Source organism: Piliocolobus tephrosceles, chromosome 15, assembly GCF_002776525.5.
Source record: "Piliocolobus tephrosceles isolate RC106 chromosome 15, ASM277652v3, whole genome shotgun sequence".
Lineage (NCBI taxonomy): Eukaryota > Metazoa > Chordata > Mammalia > Primates > Cercopithecidae > Piliocolobus > Piliocolobus tephrosceles.
Genome location: NC_045448.1, coordinates 66,158,920 through 66,170,201, shown reverse-complemented (window position 1 = coordinate 66,170,201; position 11,282 = coordinate 66,158,920).

Here is an 11,282-nt window from a genome sequence, read left to right as displayed (position 1 = left end):
CCAGGTTCAAGTGATTCTCCTGCTCAACCTCCCAAGTAGCTGGGATTACAGGCACCCACCACCATGCCCAGTTAATGTTTTGTATTGTTAGTAGAGATGGGGTTTCACCATGTTGGCCAGGCTGGTCTTGAACTTCTGACCTCAGCTGGTGAAGTGATAAACAAATTGTGGTACATCCATACAACAGAATACTAGTCAGCAATAAAAAGGAATGAACTACTGACATATGCTGAAACATGGACAAATCTCGAATGCATTATGCCAAGTGCAAGAAGTCAGACTCAAAAGCTACAAACTGTATGATTCATTTCTGTGAAATTTTTTCTAAAAGATAAAACTAGGGTGACGGAACCACATCAGTGGTTGTCAGGGTCTGAGGTGGGGGTAGGAGATTGACTAAAATTAGGAAGGAAGAACCGTGTGGGAGTGATAAGACATGTTCTACATCTTGATTGTGATGGTGGTTCACAAATGTCTACATTTGTCAAAGCTCATCAAATTGTGCACTTGATACTGGTGAATTTTATGTTATATAAACGATACCTCAATAAAGCTCACAAAAGTAAAGGAAGGAAAACCTGACCAACTGTTTTCTGCCCTTTCTGAAGTCCTCCTGTTCTTGCTTGTACATTGTATGCTATATGGGCATCCTTGTTTGAAGTGTGGTTTTCCCCTAATTGTTCACTGATATGGTTTGGCTCTGTGTCCCCACCCAAATCTCATCTCAAACTGTAACCCCCATAACCTCCACATGTCGAGGGAGGAACTTGGTGAGAGGTGATTGGATCATGAGGGTCCTTGTGATAATGAGTGAGTTCTCACGAGATCTCATGGTTTTATAAGGCAGTTTTCCCTGCTCTTGCTCGCTGTCTCTCCTGCTGCCTTGTGAAGAAGGTGCCTGCCTCCCTTTTGGCCATGATTATAAGTTTCCTAAGGCCTTTCCAGCCATGCAGAACTGTGAGTCAATGAAACCTCCTTTGTTTATCAATTACCCAACCTTGGGTAGTATCTTCAAGTTATAAATTACCCAACCTTGGGTAGCCCATCTTCAGTGTGAAAATGGACTAATAGATTCATCTTTCTAGCTGAAATGCAAATTCTCTGAATGGAAGGAGTTATTGCAAACAGACTTACACCAATCTGAGTATATACAATTTTGGTTCTGTTTGGTGGAAACAGTAGTCAACTGAAGAAGCTGTTGGAGGTGGGTGAGGTTAGAGGTGGGTGAGGTTTATCTGCTTCCCACACCCTCCCTGTCCCATGACATTGATGGGAAATCTCAAATCAAATTCTGCCACATATATGAACATTCACTAAAAAAGAACTTGTTAACTAGTAAATGAAAGACAGTTTATAAAGCCTGTTCTTTAAAGGGCCGTGAAACCCAAGCTCTCTACCCTTTGAAGTGTTTTGGCCACTGTCTTATATGAAAAGTTTATCTGAGACAGATATGACAACATTCCAGAAACAAAACTCTGTTACCCTCATATGTGGCACTGGGCAACCAGACATCCTCCTAACCAGTGGCTGGATGTAGAACCAGTTAGGGATCAAGTCTCTGATGCCTTCTCTGAGGGTACAGGCAACAGACCTTCCTAGATTTCTCTACCCTATTTGAGTGGTTCTGAAGTATTTTATCCCCATCAACGCATCTCAAATATCTTCAATTTCACCCAGTTGAGAGCCCACACTCACTATGCAGGCTACTAGCTACTACTTGAATTAATAAAACCCCTTTCTGACACTCACTATGCTAAGCCAAGCATAAGGTACTGATCAAGATATGGATATCATTGGTGCTCACAGCAGCTGCCTGAACTTCCTAATTGGAATGGAGCTGGCTATGCCCTGGTTGTGTTCTTGGCAAGAGGTGCTGCCCTTGGAGCTTCTACCAAATAGCACAAACTCAGTATCTTCAATCTATGCTGAACTTTGTGAAGATAAATTATAGATATCTTACTGAGAACATAGCCTCTCTTAAACTCTTCCCAAAATGTTTGACTTCTTTTTTTTATTTTTTATTTTTTTTGAGACGGAGTCTTGCTCTGTCGCCCAGGCTGGAGTGCAGTGGCCGGATCTCAGCTCACTGCAAGCTCCGCCTCCCGGGTTTACGTCATTCTCCTGCCTCAGCCTCCGGAGTAGCTGGGACTACAGGCGCCCGCCACCTCGCCTGGCTAGTTTTTTGTATTTTTAGTAGAGACGGGGTTTCACCGTGTTAGCCAGGATGGTCTCGATCTCCTGACCGCCAGGATGGTCTCGATCTCCTGACCTCGTGATCCGCCCGTCTCGGCCTCCCAAAGTGCTGGGATTACAGGCTTGAGCCACCGCACCCGGCCAATGTTTGACTTCTAATAGATGCTTAGTATCTGTTAAGGAGTATAAGCCAACCACATTAAGAACAGAGGGGTTTTAAGCAGAAAGAAAGGAGGTAAAGGAAGGATGGAGGGAGGAAGGAAAGAAGGGAAAGAAACAAGTGAGCATTGGCCTAAACTGCTTAAAATTGTTGCCTATGTGACTTTTAGCCCCCAGACCTTCCTTGCCTCTGAAGTTGCAGATACTTGACCCCGGGCTCAGCTTCCGGCCCAGCTTTTTGGAAGGCTTTGGGGACTGGAGGTTTTTTCAAACAGAACCAAATATAAGGAAATGATTCTGTCTGTGAAAAGGCTAAATCACTCTGTGTAAATAAAACTGGGGAATTTCTGGAGTGCAAAATAATTGCCAGAGGCTAATGAACAGCCTAAAATTAGTCCAATTAGACCACAGAAGCAAGGCTCCTCTAGGTCTCTGAGTCTTCCATTTTAAGGAAGCTCCACTCCTTCACCTCCCAGTCACCTTCCGGATCCTTTCTTAAAGAAAACCAGTTCTGGGGTCCTGGAGTTGGAGCCCCTCAGGGTTGAGCTAAAAGGCAGGAAACAGAAGTGATGGTGTGAATAGACAGAGCGCCAAGCAGTCCCTGGACCCCGAAGACTACCCTGACACCTACCATTCCTGTCATTTCCAGTTTGTCTTTTTTTTTTTTTTTTTTTTTTTTTGAGATGGAGTCTCTCTCTGTCCCCCAGGCTGCAGTGCAGTGGTGAGATCTCAGTTCACTGCAACCTCCGCCTCCTGGGTTCATGTGATTCTCATGCCTCAGCCTCCCGAGGAGCTGGGATTACAGGGACCTGCCACCATGCCCGGCTAATTTTTGTAGTTTTAGTAGAGATAGGGTTTCACCATGTTGGCCAGGCTGATCTCAAACTCCCAACCTCAGGTGATTGGCCCACCTCAGCCTCCCAAAGTGCTGGGAGTATAGGCGTGAGCCACCGCACCCGGCCAAGTTTGTCTTCTTATGACAAGACAAAAGCTTTGGGATTCAAATCCCGGCCCTGCCATGCTCTAGGCCTATAGTCCTGGGAAAATCACTTAGCATTTATGAACCCTAGGTTCCTCATTTGTGAAAAACAAAAACAAACAAAAAAACAAGCAAACAAACAAAACACAGTGCTTGCCTATAGTGGCCATCCAATATTTTTCCTGGCCCAATATCCACCCCCTTATTTGTTTTTTGATTTTTTGGGTTTTTTTTTTTTTTTGAATGGAGTCTCACTCTGTCACCCAGGTTGGAGTGCAGTAGCATGATCTCAGCTCACTGCAACCTCCACCCCTCGGGTTCAAGCAATTCTCCTACCTTAGCCTCTGGAGTAGCTAGGACTACAGGTGCCTGCTATCATGCCTGGCTAATTTTTTTTGTATTTTTAGTACAGACAGGGTTTCACCATATTGGTCAGGCTGGTCTCAAACTCCTGACCTCAGGTGATCTGCCCACCTTGCTCTCCCAAAGTGCTGGGATTACAGGTGTGTGCCACCGTGCCCGGCCATCCTTTTATTTGTAATAGCACCCTGTTTATATTTGGTGGAACAGCTCCTCACCCACTCTTGGCCTACATGGCTCTGGTGATGCAAAATCAACACCATCCCCCAACCCATAGTTGAACAGGTTGTCACATGACCATGATCTGGCCAATCAGTATATTCTATCCTGACCCCAGGGTGAAATGTTCAGTTTTGAGTCAGGCACCCGACTGGGATCACCAAGACTCAGTCCTGAGACTTATTGGTACAAGCTTCTTTCTCTTCTAAACTTGAAGCTGAAAATTATGTGGACCCAGCGTTGCTGCGGTCACCACACACAGAGAGGCTGCCTGAGAATGAGGCTGAGATGAGAGAGAAGGGCACCAAATACTGACGGCACACTGGATAGCACCAGGCCTGAAGCAAGGTCTCCCCAGGGACTGGTCCGTGATAGAAGAAAGTAAGTTCTACTTTTTACATAAACCAATTTGAGGTGGGTTTTTTATCATCTGAAAGCCTTTCATTATGATTTCAGTGGATTCTGAAATCATAACACCTGAGTTTTAATTGTGGCCCCCCCCCATGCTTATTAACTGTGGGACTTTGAGTAGTTTACTTAATATCTCAATGACTCAGCTTCCTCATCTAATAAATGGATAATAATAGCACCAACTTCATAAAGCTGTTGTGAGGATTAAATCAGTGAATATACATAAAGCACTTATAATAATGCCTGGCTCATAGAATATGTATATTGGTGTTAGCTTTTTTTTTTTTTTTTTTTGAGACCAAGTCTCGCTCTGTTGCCTGGTCTGGAGTGCAATGGCGCCATCTCGGCTCATTGCAATCTCCACCTCCCAGATTCAAGTGCTTCTCCTGCCTCGGCCTCCCAGGTAGCTGGGATTACAGGTGCCCACCACCATGCACAGGTGATTTTTGTATTTTTAGTAGAGACGGGGTTTCATCAGGTTGGCCAGGCCGGTCTCGAACTCCTGACCTCAGGTGATCCACCCGCCTCGGTCTCCCAAAGTGTTGGGATTATAGGCGCGAGCCACCACTCGCAGCCCGAAGCAGGGTTTTAAGCAAGGAGATGACATCTTACTTTTGTTTCTAAAGATCACTCCAGTTTTTGTGTTGGAAGTAGACTGTGGAGCAAGGGTAGAAACAGGAAGACAAGTCAGGAAGCCCTTGCAGTATCCAGGAGAAAGATAATGCATCTCTCAGCATGTTGGCTTTATTCTCTCACACCATCTTTCTGCTGATGAAGGAACTATGTCTGCTGGCGGCTTCTAGGCTCAGCATCTCACAGCTTATGACCAGAGGGCAATGGGCTTCTTCTGTTCAATTCAAATTTTGAAAATAAACAAGTAAAGTACAGTGGAGGGTATGTACCCACTCTCCATTCCACTTGTCACCCTACCACAGATCTAGCATACACACAGCTGCCACTCGTTGAATGCATTTTGGAAAACAAATAAGTAACATATAAACATGCAGACTTCTACCAGGTTGATAGTGGATTGTAGTGCATCGTTTACAGCCTCTTGCTTGTTCTACTTTATGACCAATGGCTACATGTGCAAATTTGACTAGATAAATCTCACAGGGGTGGCCAATGACCATGAGAGAAGCATACAGTCATACCCAGAGAATTGGGTTCCTGGCCTCATTGCCATTATCTCCTTGTTGAGTTATTCTTTCCTAGACAATGAGACGATATATATAGTTTCCATCTTAGGCAATGTATTTTGAATCATAACAGGCAATTTTATGGTATCAATAAAAGGAAGAAGCTACTTTCAAATATTTTATCAACATTTTTATCCAAAAGAATAAGGGCAGAATCATCAAGTAAGGCATAGAAGAGGACAGGGAGGACATATTAAAAATAGGGAGTGTCGAAATCAGACCCTGAAAACCAGCAGCTCAATAATTGAACCTATAGACATGTACTGTTTGGCCAGCATAGTAGTGACCCACTTGTTGATTTTAATTTTTTAAGTTATTGGCTGATATGTACATATCAGGGTTTTTCATAGGAACTCAGATCTCTAATTTCTAGTTAAAATGTTGTAGTGTACTCCAGATATCTGGCAGTGCTGAGCCACCTTTGCCCAGTCCCTGATCCCTGGAGCGAGATTCCCTGGAGAAGGAGCCTCTCATTCCCCACATACACTCTCCTTCTGAAATGTATGGTACCTCCTTAGCCCCCATAAAAAAAAAAAAATTAGAACTTAAACCTCTAATTTATTTATTTATTTTCTTTGAGACAAAGTCTGGCTCTGTCGCCCAGGCTGGAGTGCAGTAGTGCGATCTCCGCTAACTGCAAGCTCCGCCTCTCGGGTTCACGCCATTCTCCTGCCTCAGCCTCTCGGTAGCTGGGACTACAGGTGCCCGCCACCTCGCCCAGCTAATTTTTTATATTTTTAGTAGAAACGGGGTTTCACTGTGTTCGCCAGGATGGTCTCGATCTCCTGACCTTGTGATCTGCCTGCCTCGGCCCCCCAAAGTGCTGGAATTACTGGCGTGAGCCACCGCGCCCGGCCTGAACCTCTAATTTTTAAGTGTATTTTCTGAGACACCATACAAAATCCAGAATAGTGTTCTAGAACTAACATGGTAAAAGAAATCTCAAACCATGAGAATGCAAAACTTATGAGTAAGAACACAGACATTTTCAATTAGGTGCATTTATATCATAGAACAAGTATAAAACAGGCTAATGTGTTAATTTTGGCACATCTATAATGAGTGAGACCCTTAGTCATGCCAAATCACGAGACAAATTTAGAGTCATTCAAAGCCATTAGGATTATTAGCTCCTACATAAGAAAAGTAGTATTAATAAACTCCAGCCTCAGTGTAAACCAGTTTTTTGGCCCATGTCTGTGTTTCTAAGCCATAACTACAAAATGTCTAGGGTTTGGGTAGATACATCAGAACCAGGAACTGGAGTTGACTCAAATTATGAACCAAAAATTCAAAGAGATTACACTCATTTCTGAAACCGAGTACTGAACTGAAATACAACATTATGTTTTTCTAAATTGTGGACTCATTCAAAAGGATTTCCATGAAAACCAGTAAAATCCTACTGAACTACCATGAGCTAAAACTGAACCAATGTTTTCTAAAATGATTTAACCAGAGCATCAGAGTATTATCTGAACTAAACCAGTATTTTTTGTTTGAATATCTTCTGATAAATATCTTTAAAAGTTTACATATTTCTGTTTTGATTATTGTGCATATCAAAACTGCAGGAAACAATATTTCAATCAATAATTAACTCTTAAATTCCAGCAGATACTGCTAGTTGCCTACTAAATACCCATTCCATCCTCTTTCTTTAACAAAACCCAGATTTATTAAAGGAGACAATGTATCCAACTTCCTTTTCCTAACCTCCCTGGGAACCACATGTGGCCACTTACCTAAGTTTCAAACTATGAGATCTAAGTGGAAGTCGCGTGGAACTTCCAGGAAAACCTTTTGCCATGGATGCATTCTACATTCTTCCATCTTGGAATTTAGTTGAGCTGTATGGCTATAGCTTCAGTATCATAAGATAAATTTAAGGATGGAAGCCATACACGAAGAATGGTAAAACAGAACCAGAGGAGATGAGAACATTGTTGTCACCCTAAAGGTCCAAATTTCTTTCACAGATAAATAAATCTTTACTGTATATGAGCTAACGTTTTGGGGATTTTCTGTTGTATGTAGTCACACCATATCCTAACTGATAAAGATAGCACATGCTAATATTACAGAAAGCAACTCAGTACATGTTTTTAATTCAACAAATATTCATTGAATACCTACTATGCACCAAGAATTGCATTAAGGATACTGACATATCTCTTGCTCTCATGGAACACAGAAGAAAGAAAATTTGGCTAGGCAACTAGATGCAGACTCAGCCCAACTATTAACTAATATAGTCTCTGTACTTGGAGAAGATACCTGACTTTTCTAAGCCTTAGGTGCTTCTTGCGTAACATCCTGGGGTTTGACCACATTTTTCTAAGGTCACTTCCAGCTCTCTCATTCCATGATTCAGTTGGTTTTCATAGAAAGTCTGCCCTTTCCTTGCTACCCATAGAGACTCAGCCACGCTCAGTCCCCAAAGGCCTGTGAATATCCACATCCCTACATAATGGAGCAGGAAATGCGAAAGAGAAACAGAGATGCAAATCCTGAGCTGTCATCCCATCCTTAGGTGGATTTTCATTTGGCCCTCGACATTCTTTTAAATTTGGATGAGTTGTCAAGATTTTTTTTTTTTTGAGACGGAGTCTTGCTCTGTCCCCAGGCTGGAGTGCAGTGGCCGGATCTCAGCTCACTGCAAGCTCCGCCTCCCAGGTTCACGCCATTCTCCTGCCTCAGCCTCCCGAGCAGCTGGGACCACAAGCGCCCGCCACCTCGCCCAGCTAGTTTTTTTTTTTTAGTAGAGACGGAGTTTCACCGTGTTAGCCAGGATGGTCTCGATCTCCTGACCTCGTGATCCGCCCGTCTCGGCCTCCCAAAGTGCTGGGATTACAGGCTTGAGCCACCGCGCCCGGCCAAGATTTTTTAAAGAGGTGATTTTGAACTTGGTGCGGTGGCTCACACCTGTAATCCCAGAATTTTGGGATGCCGAGACGGGTGAATCACGAGGACAGGAGATCAAGACCATCCTAGCCAACATAGTGAAACCCCGTCTCTACTAAAAATACAAAAACTAGCTGGGCGTGGTGGCGCGCGCCTGTAGTCCCAGCTACTCATCAGGTTGAGGCAGGAGAATGGCTCTATCCAGAGAGTCGGAGGTTGCGGTGAGCCGAGATTGTACCACTGTACTCCAGCCTGGGTGACAGAGCAAGACAAAGAAAGAAAGAAAGAGAGAGAGAGAGAGAGAGAAAGAAAGGTAATTTTACATAAAGTTATGTGGGTTTCCAGCTTCTCTGAAACTTTCCTAGAAGATCTGGCAGCACCAGGCCTTTCTTCCATGGTCACAAGAGATGGGAGCAGAGTTGTCTAAACAAGTTGAGTTGTGTTCATCCCCACCCCTTCCAGTTATCTTGCACCCATGTTTTCAATCATTTTCTCTCCCTAGAGAGCCCTTGTTGGTATATGAGTTTGAGGTCCTGTTTCAGCCAGCCATAATTGTCTAATTTCAGGGTCCCCTGTGTAGTGTCAGCACTGCTTTAATAACTCTGCTAGAGTATTTATTAGATTCCACAATCAGCAGTGAGAAAAGCCAAGAAACAACACAACTGACATCTAACAACACCGAAAAGGCTCAGGAATAGTCAGTACCAGCTACTTCTGGAAGTGGAAGGTTAAGGTAGGGCTAGCAAAGGAATATTGGTTGAAAACTCAATTAAAAAGCAGTTCAAAGAGACTTCCACTTTGGCTAAGATGGAATAGCAGACCAAATTTACTCTTCTTCCACCAAATGCAACTTATAAAATAGACAAATATATGAAACAGTTGTTCTGAAGACATTGAGTATAAGGCAATGAAGTATACCAATTCCTGAGAGACAAGAAATAAACAAAATGAGCTCTTTGAGTGCCCCCGCTTACTGGCTTGAGAAAGTTTCCAGGTCCACCCAAGATTGGCAGAATATACATTTTTTTTAGTACACAAAAAACATTTACCAAAATAGTCCAATTCTGGGCCATAAAATGAATTTCAATAATGTTAAAGGGTTCAAGTTATACAAAGTATGCTCTGTGACCAAAATGAAATCAATAAGAAAAACATATCTCAGTAACACTATGTGCTCTCCCCTCCCGTCCTCCTTCCTTTATCTCTCTGCACCACCACAATGGTGTGCATGAATGTTCAGGCTGATGCTCTCAAGAGCATCAACAATGCTGTAAAGAGAGGCCACGAACTCAGGTTCTTATTAGGCTGTGCTCCAAAGTCATCGTCCAGTTTTTCACTGTGATGATGAAGCATGGTTACATTGGCAAAATTAAAATCATTGATGATCAAAGAGCTGCCTTACAGACAGGCTAAACAAGGGTGGCGTGATCAGCCCCAGATTTGATGTGCAACTCAAAGATCCAGAAAAATGGCAGAGTAATCTTCTTCCATCCCACCAGTTTGGTTTCATTGTACTGACAGCCTCAGCTGGCATCATGGAGCATGAAGAAGCAAGACAAAAACACACAGGAGGGAAAATTCTGCATTCTTTTTCTAGAGATGTAATAGAGATTTACAAACAAAATGCCTCTTGGACAAATAAACAAATAAATAAATAAAATCTCAAAAACACCCAAATGTTTGAAAACTAAATAACTCACTTCTTAACCCATGGGTCAAAGAAGAAATCAAAGACAAATTAGCATTGTGAACTGACGCAAAAGAAAACACAACATATCAAAATGGGTGGGGTGCAGGGAATGCAGAACTTAGAGGGAAATCCATAGCACTCAACTGTCTAAAGTAGGAGAAAAAGAGTGCTCAAATCAACAACCTCAGCTTCCTTCTTTCTTAAGAAACTACAGGAAAGTGAAACTTAGAGTAAGCAGAAGAAAAAAATAATAATAATACCAAAATTTTAAAGAGGTCATACTAATTCTATATGAACTCTTCCAGAAAGCTAAAGCGGGGGTGGGGGGGTAATCCTATGAGATCAGCATTCTATGAACCAAACCAAAGACATTGCAAGAGAAGAAAACTTATGCCGGGCACGGTGGCTCACGCCTGTAATCCCAGCACTTTGAGAGGCCGAGGCAGGCGGATCACAAGGTCAAGAGATCGAGAGACCATCCTGGCCAACATGGTGAAACCCTGTCATTACTAAAAACACAAAAATTAGCCGGACGTGGTGGCACACGCCTGTAATCTCAGCTACTCGGGAGCCTGAGGCAGGAGAATCGCTTGAACCCGGGAGGCAGAGCTTGCAGTGAGCCGAGATCACGCCACTGTACTCCAGCCTGGGCGACAGAGCAGGACTCCGTCTCAAAAAGAAAAGAAAACTTATGAACGTAGGTGCAAATTTCTTAAAACAAAATTTTAGCAAATTGATTTCAATTATATACAAAAAGAATCATATATTTTAACCAAGAAGGCTTTATCCCAGAATTGAAAGATTACTTTAACATTTGAAAAATTTCAGAGTGGGGCACAGTGGCTCACGCCTGTAATTCCAGCACTTTGGGAGGCCGAGGCAGGCAGATCACCTGAGGTCAGGAGTTCAAGACCCACCTGACCTACATGGTGAAACCCTGTCTCTGCTAAAAATACAAAAAAATTAGCTGGGTGTGGTGGTGTGCCTGCAGTTCTAGCTACTCAGGAGGCTGAGGCATGAGAATCACTTGAACCCAGGAGGTGGAGGTTGCAGTGAGCCGAGATTGCACCACTGCCCTCCAGCCCGGGGGACGGAGCTGGACTCCGTCAGAAAAGGAGGGAAGGAAGGAAGGAAGGAAGGAAGGAAGGAAGGAAGGAAGGAAGGAAGG